The 22855-nt window shown below is 39.1% G+C and overlaps 1 non-coding gene across 1 annotated transcript; it reads left to right on the forward strand.

Annotated features, from left to right (window-relative positions):
- Positions 1-215: 215 nt before the first annotated feature.
- On the forward strand, positions 216-402 carry LOC131967881 (U2 spliceosomal RNA). The gene has a single exon (XR_009393924.1). It is a non-coding gene; the product is annotated as a U2 spliceosomal RNA (small nuclear RNA).
- Positions 403-22855: the final 22453 nt, after the last annotated feature.

A 22855-nucleotide genomic window follows, 5' to 3' on the forward strand; every position in this document is an offset into this window, starting at 1 on the left:
CTCTAACACTATCCCGTTTTGCTCGCCACTATTCACTATAGCTGTATCCCAATGTCAAGGATCCTTCCTTGGTAGGATCCTTCCTTCGGAGTCGGGTCCTCCGGAGGCGAGGCGAGGCAAGAGTCCTTCCTTTCACTGGTGTAACGCACAAATGGGACAGCCTTCGGAGTGTGCAGCTGTGCATCATTGCATGATTGGACGTCCTGCTTAAATTCAGTGCTGCTCTCGGCCTTTTGGCTAAGATCAAGTGTAGTATCTGTTCTTATCAGTTTAATAAAAATAAATGTGTCTTTGGCATCAGCACTCTGACACATATTTGTGGCTTTTACTGACTAAATCGTGGAGATTCAACCTTAAAGCATCATCTTCCATTTTCACAAAGTGGATTAAACCTGAATTTTTCGCTGATCCTGGCTGAATTTGGCCGCAGCGGAGCATAATTCATCATGGAAATATGTTCTGTGATTTTTAATTTTACAGTACAGTACAATAACAGTTATTTATAAATAACAATAACTGAAGTCTTTACTGTTCTATAAAGTCATAAAGAGCATTTTGAAAAATGTTGGTGCCGTATTTACAGCATACATTAATAGAGTACACACAGTCTGAAACTGAAGAAAAATCATATGGAACTTTGAAGGAATAATTTGACACTTTGAGAAATATATTAATCACTTTGTTGCCAAGAGTTACTGTCATGTTTGAAGGATAAATATGAAGCTACAAAGCCAATGAGCAGTTAGCTTAGCTTGGCATAACACAGTGGGAAACAGCTAGCCTTGTTCTCTCCCTATGAAGATAGGAAAAAATAATAATCATTCACCTCTAAAATGAAAAACTAAGCACGAGGGAAGTTAGTTGAGGTTTTATGTAGAGTTGAACAAAGCCAGGCTAATCTTAATGCTAGGCTAAGCTAGCCAGCTGCTGGCTGGAGCATTATATTTATCCTACAGACACAAGTTAAAGAAGAAAGCAGAATGTAATCTCTGTGTGAGTAATAATGTTTGTCAGCTCCAGAAGAAGAAGACCAGCTTTCATTGAGATTTGCTGTTAATCAGAGAAAAGTGTATTTCTCTCCTCAGAGTCCTCGTGTGATGTGTGAGAATAGAGCTGCAACAATTAGCAGATTTTGTGTGTGTGTGTGTGTGTGTGTGTGTGGCACCAGTTTATGACATACTTTTACGCTCTCTTTTTTTTCTTTCTAAAAAAACATACCAACCTTGGGATGGTATGCAAGTTTTGGTGAACTTATTAGTCTGTGCTGAAGAGGGCCTGGTGTTGTATTTCATTGTGCTTAGACTAAGCCCTTAAGATTTACATTTTAACAGTAGAACTTACGTTTCATTACAAGGAACTATTGTTAGGCATCATTACTGGAATGAGTGTACTTTTCTACAGATTCTCTTTAACCCTATTGTGGGGAAATATTGCCAAATGAATTGAGTAACCAGTCAGCAACACAGGTGAGTTCCTCTTTCTCTAGAATGAGGGTGTGTGTGTTCTCTAACACTATCCTTACATATACCGAGGACTTTTCTTCCTGCAGGTCAGAACTTCACTTCTCTGACACGTATTGGACCAGTGAGTGATTTCTGCTGTTCAGACACACTGTCAGAGCCAGGATGTCTTCCTCCTTTTGCTATGGACTCACTCTGATGTGTTTCAGCATTCTGTTTGCATACGGTGAGTATTTGACTACCAATTACTTCTCTGAAGAGTTACTCTGATGGTTGGGAGAATCTATTGAATTGTGTCAGACTATATTAAAGATTTTTCTCCTAAAAAAACATAGTAAACCTGAAAAAATATTTTACTCACAGACTTAATGATATTTTGTGTTGTGTGTATTGAAGCGGCCCGACCAGGACCTCCGGTGACCTGCTGTCTGAAGGTCTCTCAGAACCTCATTCGGGAGGCTGTCAACGCCTGCTTTGAACAGAAGGAATATCATACTCATTGTAATATACATGCATACCTGTAAGTAACATTAATTAATCAAAAAATAAATTGATTTTCAGTCTATGTTTGCGTTGTGGTTTGTCAGATGGTGTCCCCTGCAGTCCTGAGCAGAAATACTGTGAAGGAGAAAGGGGCCAGTCTGGCACAACAGCTGTTTTATCCATTAACCTATTAAATGACTTAATTTTGGAACATGGACCTAAGTATAACATATTAACCAACTGTGACTTGGTGAAGTTTGTTAGTTCCCCTTTTTGCTGGAAGTTACATAATCGTTGCTCTCTCATGTCTGTGTGTTAATTATGGAGAGAGGAGCTGGTTAGTTCAGATGAGCATAAAGAACAGATTATCCTTGTTTGTAATGTCGTGTAAATACATACATTCATTTAATGCTGTGTTATGGTCCTAGGGTACATTGTGAATAAAACCAACTTTTGATATCTTATCTCTTCTTTCAACTCTAGCCTTGTTGGTAGCAGCAACAGAACATATTGTGTGGACCCAAATGCCAGCTGGCTCCCACAAAGACTCAGCAGGTTGAACAAAGTAAGTCTGGACAACATGCTCTTATGCTGAATGTTACAGCTGAAAGAAATGTATCAAGGAAATCTTGTCCATGTCTCTGTTGTATGTAGTGTTGTTGTAGTGTGTGAAAAATCAAATGCAACATAGATGACATGGATGACATTTAAATTCCAATAATATGGAAACTTTCAAAGCTGAAATTGACTGTTTCTCTTCACAGAGAGGAATAATCTGCAAAGACCTTCAGTAACCAAATGAAGCACCATGACCTTCAACACTGGAACCAGTTTCTTCCTTTCAAGTTTTCCATGAGCTTAGGCCACACGTATACAGCTCTGTTTAATAATGTGCATTTGGGCTTTTTTTTACTATTATCTAATTATTTTCTATACAGACCCTTTTAGTGACTTTTAGATTACTTGTTCACAGTAATCTTAGTTGGTGGCTGTTGTAGTAGCAGCACACTCCTACATTCATAAAGCATTGGCTGTTGTTTGGAGGTGCAGACTGGTGCAGTGGCTGTCCATGGATGCTTGCATATACAACCATATTGCTGCCAGATAGAAGCCTGAAAAGCTATTACTGGAAGGCTGATTGGCCAGCATCATCATTTTCTTTATTGCTTAATTTGCTGTGGTATATTTTCTGTCACTTATAATCATAAAGTTCTCTGCTTTATTAAAAGGCCTCAGCGTGACCTCGTGATCATGTAACAGCCAGCTTAAACCAGAAATAACGTGCTGTAGGATCTGGGATTTGTCAGACATTAGAGGCGTTTGAGGGCAGAATATAAACAGTATAAGTTGTATCCTTTTAAGGTTAAAAGTAGACCTAGCAGCGTGCACGTTCACAGAAAACCTGCCCCATACGTTGGGTGTGGGATGTTACAATTGAATTGTTTAAATTATCTGATACAGACAGAAAAAGCAGAGAGAACTCAGGGCTTTTATTGGAGAAAGACACCTTTTTTCCAGCAGCCTTTGAGATTGGACAAAGTTCTCCTCCGCTGTACCTAGGCAGTGTATTCTGATGTCTGATAATAAAGGAAACTAAAAGGAACTTTGACTTGATCTTTGATTCATCTTCTCACTCCAGAGCGGTAGTAATTTCCACTACATTGCCAATATTACTTTAGAGTTAGGGTTTTATTCCCAGATGTTGGTTTGACATTGCATTTTCATGTAGACTAGAGATTATTTTTTAAACAAAGGTTGGAAAAATCCTGTTTTCAAACTCCACCAACTAATTTTTAATATATTAAAGACAATACTAATGCTTTCACTGAAGTCTTTACTGTTCTATAAAGTAATAAAAGATCATTTTGAAAAATGTTGGTGCCATCTGTCTATTTACAGCATACATGAATAGAGTACGCACAGTCCTAAAGTTAGGGGGAAAATAACAAAACATTATACACAGCAAAAAGAGATGTGTCAAAAAACAACACACATGTTGTGTAGATTTTAGCACACAATGTGTTATTTTTCTTTTCTTTTTTTTCCCACACCTCTCGATAGATTGACACAATACATGTGTCATCTGACACATGTATTGTGTCATCTGACCCCACTGAAGGATAACACACAGAGTGTGTTATCCTTCAGTGGCAGAGAAAGGGAAGAGGGAGAGGAGAAAAAACGCCAAGGCAAAGGTAGCTAGGTATGTTTGCTTGCTTGTCTTAGTAATGGAATGTTTATCAAAGCGATTAGCTTAACATTCATGCTAACGTGTTGGTATTTGAGTAACACTGAGCTTCACTTTGTTTGCTAGTAAGTTCGGTGCAAGCAGTCTGTTTTTGCATCAGGCTAATATGTTGTTTGCACCGATTGTTAGCTGCAGAGCATGGTCATTTTGTGGGTAAAAATAAACTTTATTTCTTTATTACACCAACTCATAAGTTGCATGTGTGTGTGTGTGTCTGTGTGTGTGTGTGTGTGTGTGTGTGTGTGTGTCTGTGTGTGCCTGTGTATCTGTAACTGTAATCACATCAAAGATCAAAGGATCAATCAGATCAATCAACCGAATTTACTGACACAGAGACAGCAGAGGTGGACTCTGCTGGTGAATTTCTGGCCTCGAACAGAAAACATTTTTGGCAAAACCATAATACCTATCATTGATCCGACCTCACCTTGAGCGTCCTGAGTTCTTCCTGAACGTCTACATATGGGGTTTTTTTCAGAAAAATGAAAAAATAGCTTTGTTAGAGTGATCTAAAACAACTGTCACGTCTCCCTTTTTATCTCCGTTTTTAATATGGGAGCCAATGAGGCTGTTGGTGGCGCATCTGTGCGTCCTACGCCCAAACTATAACTCTGACAGCTTTACCAGAGGATTGTGAGGGAGAAGACAAATTTTCCTACGTTTCTATGTATATATTATCTCTGTAGAGTGGAATTTGCGGCCTGGAGCACAGTTTTCAAATTTATTTTTTGACAATTTCTTCTCTCCCTCTACACTCTGGCGATGATGTCACACACTGACACGAACATTCCGTGCAATACACACCCATTATAATCTCAGAATTTCTCCAAAAATGATCATGGTCATTGAACAGGGATTGATAAAAAACTATATGACCTATCGAAACGTGGATTAATACACCGATACACAAGACTTGTGTCTACTGTTAAGTTTAAATGGAGTCTCTAGGTGAAATTATGCCGGAGAAGTAGACGTTTAAAAATCTCCAATTATTGTTCTTTTTCGCTCATTTTTTGTCAGCCGTCCCATTCATTTCAATGCAAAATTTTGGCACACCGATCCCGATCAAACCGCACGTTTTGATGTATAATTTGTCCTGCAACTCTTCAAGTTGTAGGACTAGTAGCGGGACGAAATTGCGTCCAGAAGAGGAAGAAGAAGAAATCCACAGTATAACAGTAGTGCAGCACTGGTCCCATACAGCTAGGCCCTAATTATAATAACTAGGCCTGCAAGCAGGACTGAATGGGACCGAGCAGAGTGGAGCCGTCGGGGGAGGCCACGTCGGGCGCTGCGCTGTGGGCTCAGTCCCTATGCGTCCCAACTGGCGTGTCTCCTTCCACTGTGCTCGGGGTTGGTGTAGAATATGTGACTTCCTGTTGGTGTGTCCTGTATCATATTATTTACGTGCAGTTTAATTGTTATTTAAAGATGAAAAATATTTATATTAAGGTTGTTTAAGAACAGACATTGAAAATGTGTAATAGCTGTTCTTGCTTATGTGTTGAGTTTATTGATATTGTATTATATGTATGTTTCCTTGTTTGTGATATTTTATGATCTTAAATGTGTGGTCAATATAAAAAGAAATGAAAAAGGATTTGTTTGTTTGCAATATTACAGCATTATAATTAAAACATATTCATTAAGTATTATTATTCATAAGTCATTGATTTGTGGTTAATGTTGATGGTTTCTGTGTAATGCTAAAGGTATAGAGTTAATGTAATATATAGCACATTATTAACATGTGAAGCATGTGGTATTAGTCATTACTAGCGACGTTCAAGACATTAGTTTTATTTTGAAAACCTTTTTTTTTTTAACTTCCGGTTTTGTATTTCCTGTTACTGTGAATGCGTTGTTTTTATATCTATCGTCTGCGAGTTTCATTCTGCAGGCACACTCTAACTGCAAAAAACATGATGGAAATACACCGGGACCAATTCCACATATTGACTTACTTCAAATAGTGTTGTGTGTCTGGCTTTGGAGCTGGAACTATTTGAGAAGGGTTTTGCTTGTACAATTTGGTGTTGTAATTAATGGGTTTTGCTTGTACAATTTGGTGTTGTAATTAATGCGTTTTTACCATACACTAAGTGTTTCAGTCGAGGATTTCTGTGGGGCGTTACAGTGTTTGTGGGCCTCTGCAAAATGGCGCATCTTTAAGACTGTAAACGGCAAAAAAATGTGTACTGTCCCCACAATAACACAATGCCACTGGAAGAGGAGAAAGATTGCTTATACAAATGGCGTGACTTTCTTTGTCATGTTTGTAATATAATGTAAATTGTTTTAAAAGAAAAAAATGTTTTTACTCCTGTTCTAATTTTTCTAACTTAATTTATTTTCTTTTGTTATTGTTTTTATACTTGGTTATTTTATCATTTAATTCGTTTTTAAATTGTTTAGTTCTAAATGTTCCTAACTTTATTATATTTTTTTTCTGTTTGTTTGTTCCTGTTGCTTCAGGTTTTCTGGTTTAATTTCACATGTGTGTTTGTGTGAAATAGGCAATACATCTGTTACATACGAGTGTCTTGAGTTTTTTTTCTGCAAACTCATTCATAGAAGACAAGTACATTATTGCAGTACTTAATTCAGAAATGTAAAGATTACTATAAAGTTACATTTGGTAGTAGTCTGTTACAGGTGTCATGTTCCAATGGTGGAATTGAACCAGCGACCTTTGGATCAAGAGCCTCCTATGCTATTCTACAGTAAAGTGTCTCAAAGTAAATGACCAGAATGTGTGCTTTACCTTGTGATGGACAGCAGAGACACAAGTTTGAGTTTGACGCGGATAGAATAGAAATAGAATATGCTACGGATTGAAAGCACAGCGGAGCAGAGAGCCGGGGGCTTTCCCCACCTCCACCTCCCCGTTTTTGGGAGGTGGACATTTTCAGCCCGAAAGGGCTCGAAAGGGTAGTAAGCTTGTACACACACGGTAGAGCCATTAGAAAAAATTAAATTAGAATTTCAAAATATATCAAGAAAGAAATCCTTCTTTCAAAAAGTCATGTCATTTGCAGTATCACAGCCAAAATTATTGCCAAAAATAAAGTGAAACATTTCTGAAATGGCTGAAAATGTCCTTAGTGGGCCCAGAGGGTTAAAATTATCTTAAATGACTGTATCAGCTCATGAGAGTTTATCCTATTGTCATTTTGGAAGTGTGTATGATAATATTCATTATTCATTTTAGCAAATATTTATAGATGAAGACTGAAATTTCTAAAACTCATGCATGACGATCACAATGTTTGGGCAAGATTGATTTTTGAAGTTGCTTAAATTAATATATATGAAGTCTGATCTGAAACAAAATGTGTATTCAGTGTGAAAATGACATTTTTTTACTTGCTGCTTAAGGACATATTCAACAACATTTTATGTAATACTTTTACAGGTTCCTGAGTATTGGTAACAGGGTTGCGCTAAGCAGGGCACACAATATATAAAATACCTAATAAAAAGTGTCACTTTGAGTCCTGAGCTGGACAGACATAATTATTTGTCTGCAACAGAGTTGACTGATTTTACTGTTACTACGATGATTTTCAGAATAAATATTTTAAATCTTACATGTTTAAGCTTGGCAAATGCTGGAAGTGTTAAATTTAAAGTATTCTCTATGGGAATTAAAAAGGTTTTATGGAAAAAAATAAAATAAAATTCTTAATTTTTCTAAACTTCAAATGTACCCGCAATTCTGAAATGGGCCATATATATATATATATATATATATATATATATATACATATATATAAACTATGCACAAAAAGTAAGGCAATTTGTGTTTGGTAGATTATTTTGTTGTTGTAACAATGCTTTTTGGCAATAAATCTTATACCGTTGGAAAGCCTGAAGCCTCCCCTTTGAAAAGGTACCACATGTGTAAGGAAGATCCATTTGTGGGACTAGCAGCAGAGCTAGGTATGTAGGTTGCACCAAAGAAAAATGTGCCAAATCTTCTCTGCGAATCCCTAGGCTACTTTGCCATTGACTCTTGGTGTTTGGTGGATTGGATGATTGAAGCTTGCAGAAACAAGACATATTGGCAATCTAACAATTGATTAATTTAAGGAACATGAGCCTCAGTAGCATGTGGAATAACCATATACAGCCACAACAGCCTGGCACCTCCTCCTGATGCTGGTCACAGATGGGCTGCCACCAGATTTGTCCAACGTTAGCACACTCACGACACACATTTTAATTCAGCAACAAACCATCTCCAGTCACCAAGGATCTCCTTGTGGAAATGAGACATTCCAGACAGCTTGGGCACATCTGTGTGAAGATGCCACTTTCTCCACACTCTCCTCCCTTTTCAATGCTTTTTTCAAATATTTACACATCATTTTAACTCTTCGAGCGCTCTTTTTTACGCTCTGGTTGACTAATTTTAGTCCCCTGTCATTATAGTCATTTTCCAATAAAGTTCACTACTGCTTTTTCCACCTCTTTATATACCAACTCGGGCATGTCGGTCACATTAACAGCATAGACTAGCTTACTCATGATTAAAGCATTGACTACAGTCACTTTCCCTTTTAATTTAAGCTTCCTCTGTCTCCACGCTCCCAGAGTTATTTAATTTATTATTCCTTGGTAGAGATCATTGATCCCCTCCTCTTCCTCTAAGCCCATATACACACCCAAAATGTTCATATATTTCTCTTCTATTTTTAAGCCCAGCTCCTCTACGCCCTGACCGCTCCTTGTTATATCCATGACTTCTGTTTTATTAATGTTGATTCTCCCACCTGACATCTCCCCATATCTTACAACAGTTTTAATCGCGCTCTTTAAGTCTCCCACAGTTATTGTTGTGTCATCGGCGTACTGATGTACCACGCTACAGGTGTTATTAACTGGTTTGATGCCTTTGATGTTCTCGTTTTGTTTTATCATGGCCGCTAACGGTTCAGCAGCCAGAGCGAGGACAGCGGACATCCCTGCCTCACTGACCTCTCAGCCTAAAGTTTGGGGTCACATGACCGTTTACTTCAACACAACCATATGCATGTTTATATAACAGTTCTATCCAACCCCTGTAGTTTTCCCCAAACCCACATTTTTTTAACACATTGAAAAGAAAATCATGATTGACCCTATCGAAAGCTTTGTTTAGATGTAAGTTGATTATTACTCCTTCTCTTGCCTGCCTCATGTGATTTATTGTTTCTCTGATGTTACATATTGTGTCTGCTACCTCTCTCCCCAGAATACTGTACGTCTGAACTATTGCACTTATGCATCTCCTTTTTTATGTATAATACATACCATACCCATGGTCATGCTCCCTGGTACTTTTTCCATCTTACACATCCAGCTCAATAAATCACCTAATACAGGTATTAATACAGTTTTTAATGCTCCGCTTCCTATTACTTCGTCACACATTTCCCTCGCTTCGTCACTAATTGTATTTTTAATACTATTCATTGCCTCCTTATGGTCATTTTCCTTTACCTCTTCTTTAATCTTCGATATACACTGGCAGGTTTAAGAACCAGACCGTCATTTCGCTGCGTGAAATCTCCCTTCCCATTATTCTGCTTTGTCTAATCTTGTAACCATCCATTATTTTCCTTTTAACATCATTGTTCACCAGTCAGTTCATAAGTGCTTTCTCCTTTTCTCCTGCAACCAGGCGCTCTCCCATCCAAGTACTGACCAGGCCCGACCCTGCCTAGCTTACGAGATCGGGCATGGGTTTTTTTTTGTTGGTCTTTTTATTATAAAAAATAAAAATTTTGTAATTTTTTTGCATATGCATTTACAAAATTCACAGAATTTACAAAATGTACATGTCATACCATGCATATGTTTTCTCTTTTAAACAAAAATAAAACATATTCAATCAATTTACATGATCCCAACCAAAAAATAATTCCAAGCATAAATCTTGCACGTTCATTTTACCAGTCACTTTTCAACTTAATGCACAACTTAATAACTCATTGATTCATACAGTCTTATTTTCTTTTCCTTTTAACCAACTATAATTGAATTTTCTGTCAAAATAAAATAAGCTTTTGCAAAAAAATAAAATTAAAACAAAGAAGATCCAAACCAAAATTAAGCATACAAGTAGGTTTAAACGTTCCAGAAGACACACATTTTTACTGATACGAATTGCATCTTCTGTTTTTTTTCCTCTCCAATCATAATCATTAACAAATCAAAAAATAAAACATACAAAACACTTTATATTTTCTTAACACGGTTTATTCTGTATTATTTACTAATGTTCTCAAAACACCATTTCTTATTACACTCATATTTACCACATTATTTTCATCAATTATGCTCACGTGTATCATAGTGGATGGTAAGGGTATATACCTTTAGATGCAAAAAGACGCCAGAATGATTGAAGAGTGAGAAAGTACTCTGTGGGCATCCCCAACTATTCTCCAACACACTATATAAATCCCCAATATGTGTTATGGTTATCACATTTAAAAAAAATAAAATGCAACATACAAAACTCAGTAAAATAATGTGTCATTCTCTCTAAATAATCCCTGAACTTATGTATGCATGAATTCTTTGAGTGTAATGTCTCAGTCTCTACTTTAAATTAGACCACATATGTTGAACATCCATGTCAGATTGTCTCATTGCACTCGCTCTTCACCATTCTTACCCATTCACTCGACATTCACTTCTTTATTTTCTCCATTAACGTCACGCAGCATGCGCATTAATTTTCTCACTCTTTATTTCTGTTTCATCAATTATGTATTGTGCCCTTACAAAGCCAGGTACATATTCATAAACAACGTCACTAATCAATCTAAATCCGGCACGGATTAAATAATACTTTCCCATCGATATTAATTTTGGGGTATAAGAAGATGGGCTGCTGACTTGTCCCATGTTAGTACACTCATATTTGATCTCGCTCCAGTCTACTCCAGTCACTAATTGGAATGTCTCCTTTCCACAAATAAATCCTTTAACTACTAGGGCACATCTGCATAAAAATTCCATTTTCGCCACACTTACCTCCCTTGTGCAAATATTTGAAAAATAATAAGGATCAGATATGGAAAGAACATCTAAGAAAAAGCTCTTTTTTCTACATATGTTGACTAGTTTTAGACCTCCGTAATTAAAGTCATTTTCCAAAATATCTTTCTCAATTCTAGCTCCCTTTCCCTCCCACGGAAAGTTCTCCACCGTTCTTTCAACTTCTTTGAATACCCATTCGGGCACTTCTGTTACATTTACAATGTACATTAATTACTCATTATTAAATTAAAAGGAGAGGTTGTGGTGGTTAATGCTTTAAGTTCCCTCTGTCTCCACGCTCCCATTCCCAGTCATTTTTATTTTATTTATTATCCCTTGATAGAGATCATTGATCCCCTCCTCTTCCTCTACACCAGGGTTTCTCAGTTCCAGTCCTCAAGGACCACTTTCCTGCATGTTCTAGACGTGTCCCTCCTCCAGCACACCTGATTCACATGAGTGGCTCGTTATCCAGCCACTGCAGACCTTGATAACGAGCTGATCATGTGAATCAGGTGTGCTGGAGGAGGGACACGTCTACAACATGCAGGAAAGTGGTCCTTGAGGACTGGAACTGAGAAACCCTGCCAGGGTTTTTTTTTTTAAGACATTAAAAAGAAAATTATGACTCCTTCTTGTGTTTGCTTCATATAATTTATTGTTTCTCTGATGTATGTCTGATCTTTATCTACTATTGCTCCAACACATCTCTTTAGTCTATTTGCCATAACATAGGAGAAAATTAGAAAACCATAGGCCTTTAACTGTCTCTTTTTTGTGTATTATACATATCATGCCAATCGCCATACTCCCTGGTACTTTTTTCTCCTTCCACATCCAATTAAGTAACTCTCCTAATATGGGTATGAATACAGTTTTTAACTCCTGTTATATTTCGCCTGTTAACCCATCTAACCCAGGACTTTTATTATTGCTTAAGCTTTCAGTTGCATCCTCAATTTCACCACTTCATCACACATTTCCCTCGCTTCATCACTTATTGTATTTTTAATGCTGTTCATTGCTTCCTTAAACTCCCTTTCCTCATCCTCTTCTTTAAATAATTCACAATAATAATCATACACCCTATTTTTTATATCTTTCATTTCATTCAATACTTTACCTTCTGCATCTTCTACTTCTTTTAAGTATGTTTTCTTCTGTTTGTTCTTTTTAAGTTTAGAAAAAATTTAGTACACTTTTCACCTTCTACTATATACTTCACTCTGCTCCTCACTAGTGCCCCTCTACACTTTTTCTGCCCCTCAATCTCCTTCAAGCTCTCCTTAATAATTAATATTTTATGTACATTGCTTTGTAATCCTCTCCTTTCTTTTCCTAATTCTATATTTAACTGTTTATTTAATTGATTTTCTTTTTTCATTCCTCGCCTTCTCAATACTATATTTAATACAGGGGAATAAGTATTATTTTTATACTCTTCCTCTTCCATTTTCCACAATATATAATTATTAATTATCTTCTTTCACCAATTTCCCATTTAAAGAGTTAAAGTAATATGGGGAGTGGATGTAATTAAAAAAGGGAAAGGTGTATGGTGTTTATACTTAATACTTTTATGATCACTTATATTATTTTTTACACTTTTCTTATCTTTTTCTTTAACCAACAATATATCAATTCTACTCTGTTACGACCCTGACAGAGCAGAAATTAATCTCTGCTTTAATTGTTGCCTCCCTATATTCCCAAAGACAAAGGTAACTAAGGACCGTCTGTGGTAACTATCTCTGCAATCGCAGGGATTTATTCACAAAAACACAAAGAAAAGCTTTCTAAGAACGAGACGACGCCGCCAGAAACGTCCACAGCGAACACACAGCGCGCACCACGACCTCCTGGCTGCAGGAGCTCTCTCTTCACTATCAGCCGGCTGCTGTCAATCAGCTAATCAGTGGATTGAGGCCGAGAGGTAGTGGGCGCTACCTGAAAGGACAGAAAAGAGAAACAAAAAGCAACAAGCCATACACAGGCCCGTAACAGGATGCCTCTCTCTCACACATCATTCAGACCATTCGCCCTCATACACTCCTATAACACTCTCCTTGATGTATCACTTCTAAATAAGTTGCTGTGAGATGTCAAGACGAGAACGCTTCACAATAAAGTCACCTACTATTATATCATACTCCCATGCCAATCCTTTCAACTTTTTAAAGAACAGTTCTCTGTCTTTAGTTTCATTCGGTGCATAGATGTTCAATATTTTGATGATTCGTCCTTCCATTCTCACCTCTATTCCAATCATTCTTCCATCCTCATCCCTCACATTCTCCCTCACACTCTCAAACACATTCTTTCTCACAAAACAAGCCACTCCTCTAGCATTCACTCCCCCATTACTATAAAATAAATCCCCTTTCCATTCACTCTTAGTTTATCTGCGTTGCACATTTTATACACACTCTCTTCTCCATTCAGATCTGAAACCATTCCTGTTTAAAGATAAAACGTGAAACTCATAATAAATAAGAAAAAGGGAATAACTCATATTTTTATATATATTTTTGCATAGCTAGACCTTTATTTACTGCTTTTCTCTCTTATACCTTCCTTTGTTTTTTTGGCTTTCTTACCTTCTGTGTCGCCCTCCTCTCCATCCTCTCCATCTGCTGGTCCGCTCTCAGGACTGCAGCAGGAACAAGTCACAGCGAAGAGATGTTTATTGTCTCTGTCAGGTTCTTTCTTGTGTCCTCAGTGTCTCTGATCACGTTGTTGTTGCTTCCTCCATCCTTCTCTCCTTCTTTGTTTTTCCCGCTGTCCTCGTCCTCACTCTTCCTCTTGTACCGGCTCTCCATCTCCTCCTCCTCTTCTTCGTCCTCCCGTTCTCCTCCACCACCAGTCTCCGGCACAGTTGTTTCCTCCTCACTCTCGTCCGACCCGTCCTCCTTTCCATGTCTCTGGTCATGCACTCCTTTGCGTAGTGCCCCTGTTCTTTACACTTATGACACTTGAACACCGGGCACTCCCGGAGGATGTGGCCCGGCTGTATGCACAGCCTGCAGACGCTGACCTGTTTGTATTTTAGAGTATGGTAGTGACTGCACTTCTTCAGTGAACTTTACCCTTACGTATCTGGTACCGTCCACCACATCTGTTCCTGGCCACATCCTTCTCTTGATGGTGGAGGTTGCGCTCACCCCCCACCATTCCAGCTTGTTTAAAATGAGACAGTCATTTCACTTCTGGATATTTATCTGCCCATTATTCTCCATTGTCCCATTTTAAATCCGTCCATTATTTTTCTTTTTGCTTCATTATTTTCAAGAGTCAACTCAAATATTCCTTCAGCTTTCCTCCTGCGTCCGGTCACCTTCCCACCAGTTTGTGCCGTCGCTCTCATCAACTGCATGGCGTTCATCTCTTCTGCTCCTTCAACCTCCACACAGACCGTCAAGGTTTTAGCGTACTTTGAGTTTCCTTCTGCCATGAGGTTTACGTTGCTAGCATTAGCTTTAGCTCCAATGCTATCACCGTCTTCTTCACCTCCAGCACGCCTCGGCTCCACGCCTCCGGCTCTTTTCTTCTTTTTCTTAAAAAGGTCACAGTCCAATACAACACTTTAAAGTTCTTTTTACAGTCTTAGAATAACAAGTACAGGTGAGAAACATTGTTTCGGTGTCTTTAAATTGGGGGAAAAAGTTGAAAAGACCAGAGCCAAGTGGATCAAAGCTGTCAGACCGGTTCAGACACTCCCTGCATCTTTCACGGATGATGTGAACTCTGTGTTTCTCAGATTACAATCAAACCGTTTATTCAAACATTACTTTTAAATATTTCTAAAACCATTGTTCTTTACTCTGATTTGCTGTGTATATATATATATATATATATATATATATATATATATATATGAAATTCTCTCCAGAATTTTTCTCAAACAGTGATGCAGCACATTGATCCTGATGATGAAACATTTACAGCACTTAGAATATGTGTGGGAAACACTGTGATCAATCGTTAAAAATAAAACGCCCGTTGCCCTTTATGTGAATGTAACCAGAAGTGCGCTACTCACGACGGCTAGCTTGAGTAGCGCCGAATTCGTCCAAACAAAATTGTAAACAGCTGGTATTTAGACAAATTAACGACGCACTGGGGATCTAAACGGCTACTTTCTCACCTAAAAAGGTTGAAAATGATAATAAAATGATATATTTAAAGAATTTAGGACTTTACAGCCCTAATATTTGAGGGGATGAGTATGAGGCCTCATCAAGAAGACAAGGAGCAGCATGAGGAGGTATCAGTATGAAACAAAGTTGAACAGTCAAATGGCTCGTAAACATTTTAACTCTGATTTGTCTGTGGCGGTTTTTTTTGCTGTTTCTCAAGCAAGACTATCCAATAATTTGGATGGTTAATTATTTGAAATAAAAACCTCCAATTGAATCTAAAGATTGAACTAGTTGGGGTGAGGATTGAAACCAGGCAGGGTTCTGGTAAAAATGTTTTTAGTTGTCTTCTCTTAAATAACTTACTTTTAAAGAAGTAAGATTGAGCTGAAATGCTGTAGCTTTATAGTGTCTCAGCAGGTGACTCTGAAGAACAATAGAAACAGGTTTTTTCATGTGGCAGCTTCAGAAAGTGTTGACACCGCTCGCTGCATCCACCCGGTGACTCCACCACACTGTGACACTCGATTTCCCCACCGTTGTCAGTGGAGCACAGGCGGCAATCTCCGTGTCTGAGCATGGAGGCCACCAGGAAGTGCCTTAAGTCTGCAATCCACCGAAAATTCCAGCAGGGGGCGCTTAGTTTGGCTGCAAAAGAAATCTGCCCATTCATTTCAGTGCTAAATTTGAAAACTTCTCACTTGATTTATTACCTCAGAAAAAATTTTCAGGGACAAAGAATCACATGATTTGGGGCGGGGTTATAAGTCTAAAAATAAAACATCAGAGTATCAGATGTCAGCCCATCAAAAGTATTTTTATTTGCTTTTTCCACACCCTTACCTGTCCAGGTCAGTTGGCACATTAATCTTGTTGTTACTCACCTGTGTTGAGTGTTGAAGTTGTATCTGGGGATAAAACAATCTCAAACAAATCACTGTTCAGATGGTGTAGTTCTGTTTGATTCTGTCATCTTTCCACTAAAGAGATATGTTTTAAGTTTTCTCTTAAAACTCCCCACTCGGTGGGAGTGCATTCCAGAGGCGAGGGGCACTGGCCTGGAAAGAACAGTCAACCATCAAAGGTTTCTGATCTGAAGACCTTAATGAACGTGAGGGAGAGTACGGTCTCAGCAGTTCAGCAATGTACACGGGAGCTTGATCATTTAGGGCTCTGAAAGTAAGTACTAAAAGAGTATAAAATTGGGGTGATATGGTCTCTTTTCCTAGCTCCAGTTACAAGCCTTGCTGCCGCGTTCTTTACAGTCTGAACGCGATTTACAGCCTTTTTGTTGAAACACATAAAAAGAGTGTTGCAATAATCAATGCGCGATGACACAAAGGCATGAATTATCATTTCCATTTCAGTTTTTGAGATCATGGACCTCAGTTTAGCAATATTCCAGAGATGATAAAAGCAGTTCTTCACCAACTGTTTACAGTGGTGGTCCAGGGACATGTCCTTGTCAAACACAACTCCTAGGTTGAACAGAGGGACCTAACTGACCTAAATGCTGCTTTATGAGGGGAATAGCAGTATCTGGGGCAATAATCAGTGTTTCCGTTTTGGCAGAGTTTAGTTGAAGGAGGTTATTATTTAGCCATTTTTTGATGGCAGTCAAGCAGGCTGTTAAATTACCTAATCTCTCCAAGAGGGGTCATATAGAGTAAAAAGAGTAAAGGGCCAAGGACTGATCCCTGTGGGACCCCACAGGCTAGCTCTGTCGGGTCAGATAGGGACTCATTGACATGGACCAAGAAACTCCTGTTTATCATGTGATCTGGCAGTCTCCCATACGTTGTGTGTATACGGCTGGCTGGCTCCCAGTTGAAATTGACGCTGGGCCGAGGACGGAGTAAAACCATGGCGGAGCCGTTCCGCGCATGGTGGAAATCCCCACTAACTTTGCCTGTTCTTGTACTTCAGGAATTTAACTGTTCCTCATTAAGGAATTGTGCATTGAATATGGAAGGAATTTGTTTAATTTTTGCCTTTCAGGAATGTATTTATGTTAATGATTAAGGAATTGGAAAATGGAAAAAAAAATAAGTTTGTTTTTTTAATTCAGGAATTTACTTCATTTTTTTAAATGAACCATTTTGATTACTTTTGCACTTTAAGGATTTTGAGACAAAATGTCCTCATAATGTGCAGATCTGAGTTCCTATATGTGCCAGATATTCAGTTTTCATGTCTCCATTGTTGCTGTTGCATCAGGACTCAGTGACACTTGATTGGTCAGCTCACTGAGTGTGGGCAGGTGTGGAGGCTGATTGTCTCTGATTGGGATCAGGTGTGTAAAGTCTATATCTGAGTCTTTGGTGTGGCCAGCACTGACTCATTGTCTCTTTGTCAGAGGTGGTGGTAACATGCTTTCTGTGCTCTGTGGTTCCCATTACTCCTCTGCTCTGTTGAGGTGGTTTTCTTTCTCTCTACAGCTCATTGGGACCTGATTTCTTTTAGCTTTAGGTTTTTTCTCCCTCAGGTCATTAGGACCTTCCTTGTTTCCTCCTTCTGTCCTTGCTGTGGTTGTCCTGCTGAATAGCACAACACCTATGAAATGTGACAAATATTTAACAGGACGTTAAAAACACATGCCCTACTGCTGATTTATTAAGCTTGGCTTATTCTACATATTGACAACAAACTATAACATTGCAAAACCTCACTTCTTTTTTTCACCATTATGTTTAATTATTTTAATCAATTAATGGAAACAACAAAACATCACAGACTGAACCAGAGGGGTGTTCCATCAACGTGGCTAAATAAACCGCGGCTTCATTGTATAAACCGCGGCTTCATTGTAAAAGCCTGGTTAGAATTAACACCAACTTTCACTTGAGGCTAAATCCGTTGTGTAAATGTCTGAAAATAGCTTGAATGTGATTTTTAAAACATGCAATAAACTGGTTATTTTACTTCATCAAATCAGACACTATTTTGCTATAAATGACCATAATTATGTTTAGTGAGACCCTTCTATATAAGTTAGAAACAATTTTTCATCTTAATTTGTCTAATTGTGTCACTGACCAAGCTTTATGGCATGAAAGTAATGCAATTACAATTTCAAGGCGTTTAAAGCACTTTATTCAAAATCCAATAACTTGAAAACATTGAGTGCTGGAAATCCTTGGAAACACTTTAATTGTATTGATACATTCAGAGACCCGGTTGTCCTTAATAGCTGAGAGGTCCATGGCTGTGAGTGACTCTGTGAACATAAAGATATACTCATACACCTTCTCTTTCTTCTACCTTCAAACTATGATGTCATCACAAGTATTACTGGAGCAATCTGACTGGGGATTTCCACCGGGCAGTAACAGCTGTGGCACGGTTTTGCTCCGTCCTCTGCCTGGCGTCAATTCCCACCGGCCGCGTAACGGCAGCGTAGCGAGCCAGACGTATACACACAGGTGTATTTACTGGTTGAAGCGACTCTGCACCCTCCCTTGCAGTGGCTCTCTTTATGGGGTGATGATGGCCACAGGTTTTTCTATGCAGGGATAGCCACCATCACCCATAATATAGTATCCTGCACAGATTGAAAAAAACACTAATAAATTCCTAATGATTGAGGGACAGATTCATTAAAAAAATGATATGTCTCACCTGAGGGAGGGTACAGAGCCGCTTTGTAAATTCTGCTGTTCTTCAGGACTCTTGTGGGCTATCCTGGCTCCGTCCATGACACCAAAGTGTTTCAGAAGAGGCCCTTCCCATCACATACTGCCTGCAGTTGGATGGATGGGAGGAGCTTTCTGTTGAGGTCATTCTGGCTGCAGGGTCCTGGGGGGGTCTTGATGCCAACATGGCAGCCATCAATGGCACAAACACACCTGGAGAACACTGGACTGTTGGCCAGCTGGACAAAAGTTTGGCCAACCTCATCCAGTGCTCCAGCAGTGGGCACTCTGGAGTAGAGAAAGCTGCAGCTCTTCTCCACAAGGTCATCAGAGTGCACCAGTCTGCAGACTTGGGTACATGAAAGGCCCGGGACACCACACTGTAGGACAAGCTGTGTGCCAACCAATAAATAGTTGATAATAAATGAACCTCATGTGACCAGCCCCGTGTGTTCCTTGATGGTAGAATCCTCAGAAAGGCCTCCATGGACTGTAGCCTGTAGTCAGCCAGGAGGTCCTTCTGGCCATCAAAGAACACAGCAACGACTGGCACACGAGGGTTCATTCAATTATAAACAGGTGGGGTCTCCAACTCCACCTACAAAATAAAGCAAATTAACTGTTATTTAATAGTTTTGCCAAACTATTTTTAAATTACATTCAATAGTTGTGTGACAGCTTGTCTAATGGAGTCTCCGTCTTACATTGGCGTATCGCCGTCGGCGTTCCTCCTCCTGCTGCTGAACTATGTGTCATGTGACACACGCACAGGAAACCTCCACTTCTGACGTCCTTGTAAAGATCATGTCTTTTGTCTGACACTTCTAAAGGCCTGGTTTCTTCCTTTTTCATTAACTGTATGAGTTTCAGCTGTTACTTTGTCACCACCCCTATTTGGCCTAAATTGATCTGATAAATTGCTGAATGGCTGATTGAACTGAAATGAAGGATTTATTTGCACAAAACAGAAATTTCACATTTATATATATTTTTTCCCCAATATTTCCCCCAACTAAGGAAATATTACTCAAAATGGTGTTTATTTCGTTGTCATAATGGCTTTTATAGGCTTATACGAGTTAACTCTTCATCGATGGACTTAGTTTCGGTCTGCATTGAATAATGGAATTGTTAGTGTGTGAATATATCTAGTATGAGGGCAGCAGCTGTCAGTAGCTCCAGCTGTGATGCCGTCATTAGAAACGGACGTCGCTTCACATGACGCTTCGGAGGGAAGGACGTCTCATGTCTCTTAAAACGTCTCTTCGCTTCGCTTCCCTGTGTCTCTCCACGCGTCCACTGTGGGCGGGGCTAAAACCTGATTTGCGCCGGGTGTGTAACTGTCGCGGCCACCATAGCCGATCGCTGCCACACTAATCACTGAGACCGTTTCCACCGGGCGCACGGCGGAGCGTCTCGGCAGCGCCCCAGCCCCGGCTCTCTGCTCCGCTGTGCTTTCAATCCGTACCTTTTCTATTTTCTCCGTCGCTAAACCGCGTCAAACTCAAACTTGTGTCTCTGCTGTCCATCACAAGGTAAAGCACACATTCTGGTCATTTACTTTGAGACACTTTACTGTAGAATAGCATAGGAGGCTCTTGATCCAAAGGTCGCTGGTTCAATTCCACCATTGGAACATGACACCTGTAACAGACTACTATCAAGTTACATTTGGTGATAATCTTTACATTTCTGAATTAAGTACTGCAATAATGTACTGAGTGTCTTGAGTTTTTTTTCTGCAAACACACAATTAAACTTTAAACCGGAAAACCTGAAGCAACAGGAACAAACGAAAAAATATAATAAAGTTAGGAACATTTAGAACTAAACAATTTAAAAACTAATTAAATGATAACATAACCAAGTATAAAAACATTTTTTTCTTTTAAAACTATTTACATTATATTACAAACATGATAAAGAAAGTCAAGCCATTTTTCTAAGCACTCTTTCTCCTAATCTCCATTCTTCCAGTGGCATTGTGTTATTTTGGGGACAGTATACATCACCATAATACTGCCCATGATCTTTTCCTTTGTGCGCGGCAGGTGGCACTGACTGCATCTGTTATGGTCAACTGTGCAGGTGTTAGCTCTTCGGGTCGGGGTGGTGAGGGCAGGGGGCCAGACGGAACAATCTGTTTGTTTCCAGGTGGGGAAACGTACACAGTGATACTGATGGAGGGCACCAGGCTGTGGAGGAATGGCAGGAGGGCGCACTTGTGGAAGAGGTCTTGCAGCAACAGGGATAGAGTCAGGCAGGTTGACCCCTCGCAGCAGAATGACTCAGTGGCACAATAAGAGACTGAAGAGGCAGGACAGCAGCAATGATGTTTGATTAATGTCAAGCAACTGCAGGGTAGTGCTCTGCATCAAGTACAGGACGTTCTTCTAATCAGACATATGGAGATGAAAGAGTATTGTTGCTTTACCTTGACATGTTTTGACTGCATCTGGTGTCTTCCTCAGATGTTGCTGTGATATGTCACACCAGCTGATGTTACACAGAAAATCAGCTGAGAAGACACTTCACAGCCACATCAGGTGACCCGGCAGTTGCAGTCAAAACATGTCAAGGTAAAGCAAAAACTCTCACTCTCTCAACTAATTTGTTCTTGAGACCTCCAGCTCCCACTTTAGGCATCTGTTTTTTTGGTCCATGGACCAGTTGGTGCGTGCCTGCTGCACCATGAGGTCCGTGGCCCTACCGTGGCCCTACCGTGGACCTGGACACTCCTGGCGTACCATCCATCTTCAACAAAAAACACTTACGCTCAGCAGCTGGAGCTGCTATTAATAATTGTTAATAATTAATATTAACACTTAAATAATGTTAATTTTTCAGGGTTTATATAGCTCCACACTCGACACTGTTAAACTCTGTCAAGAGTTCCTTTTTAACTCACTAAACTGGGTTAAATTAACACTACATAGATTGAAAAATAATACAATAATTAAAATGACGGAATTCAAAGAAAAATACATTTTCAAAATGGTCGCACCATGTCTTTCCATTTTTTACCTTTGTTGTTTTGACCACATTGTGTTGCTTTCCACGCCCCTGTATTTGAAGTTTTCGATTTTTATAGCAACATTTTAATTTACATACAGTGTGTTTTTATCTTGCTGTTTATATGCGGGAGAAACGGGCAAGGAATTAAAAACCAGAATTAGAGAACACATAGTTTGTTACATAAATTGCACTGGATGATATCGATTACATTATTATTTTGAGGTGAGATGTTTTGGTTGATTGGCTGTCCTTGTCCTGCGATTTTATTTAGAATGTATGGTGCATATGGAAGGAGATGGTCGTCTTTTTTATTTCTATGATTATTGGTTGGTTTGTTAGGCGACATCCTGGTCCATACAGCACTTAAGTTTTTATTTCTTCTGAACGCTGTGATTTGTTTGAAGGGTTTGATAGGATTAAATGTATTTTGGGTCTGTTGAAAATGTTGTTTGAGCTGTGAGTTTACTTTGGATAATTGTTTGGAGTATGTAATGACCATTGGAATTAACGGGGTTGTGTTTATTTGATTAAAATTTTGTTGCTGTTTAAAATTGTTTTTAACTTTTATTTTCCTTAAAAATCTTTTGCTGTATCCTCTGGGTCTGAGGGCTGTGAAAAGGGTTTTTGTGGCTGTTTCAATGTCTTCAGGAAAAGTGCAAATGCGGTTAGGGTTAGGTATTTGTGCTATCTCAATGACACTCCCTGCGTCGTCCGACGACTGGGCAGTTAAAGGAGAGTCAAAGGCAGTGCACTGGCCGTCGCATGTCATCCGCAGCTCTCGTCACCTTACTTCCCTCTCTAAATTAAGGTTCATGGGTTTAGGGTCAGACTAAAGGTGGTTTAAATAGG

This window comes from Centropristis striata, unplaced genomic scaffold (genome assembly GCF_030273125.1).
Source record: "Centropristis striata isolate RG_2023a ecotype Rhode Island unplaced genomic scaffold, C.striata_1.0 Scaffold_26, whole genome shotgun sequence".
Taxonomy (NCBI): Eukaryota; Metazoa; Chordata; class Actinopteri; order Perciformes; family Serranidae; genus Centropristis; species Centropristis striata.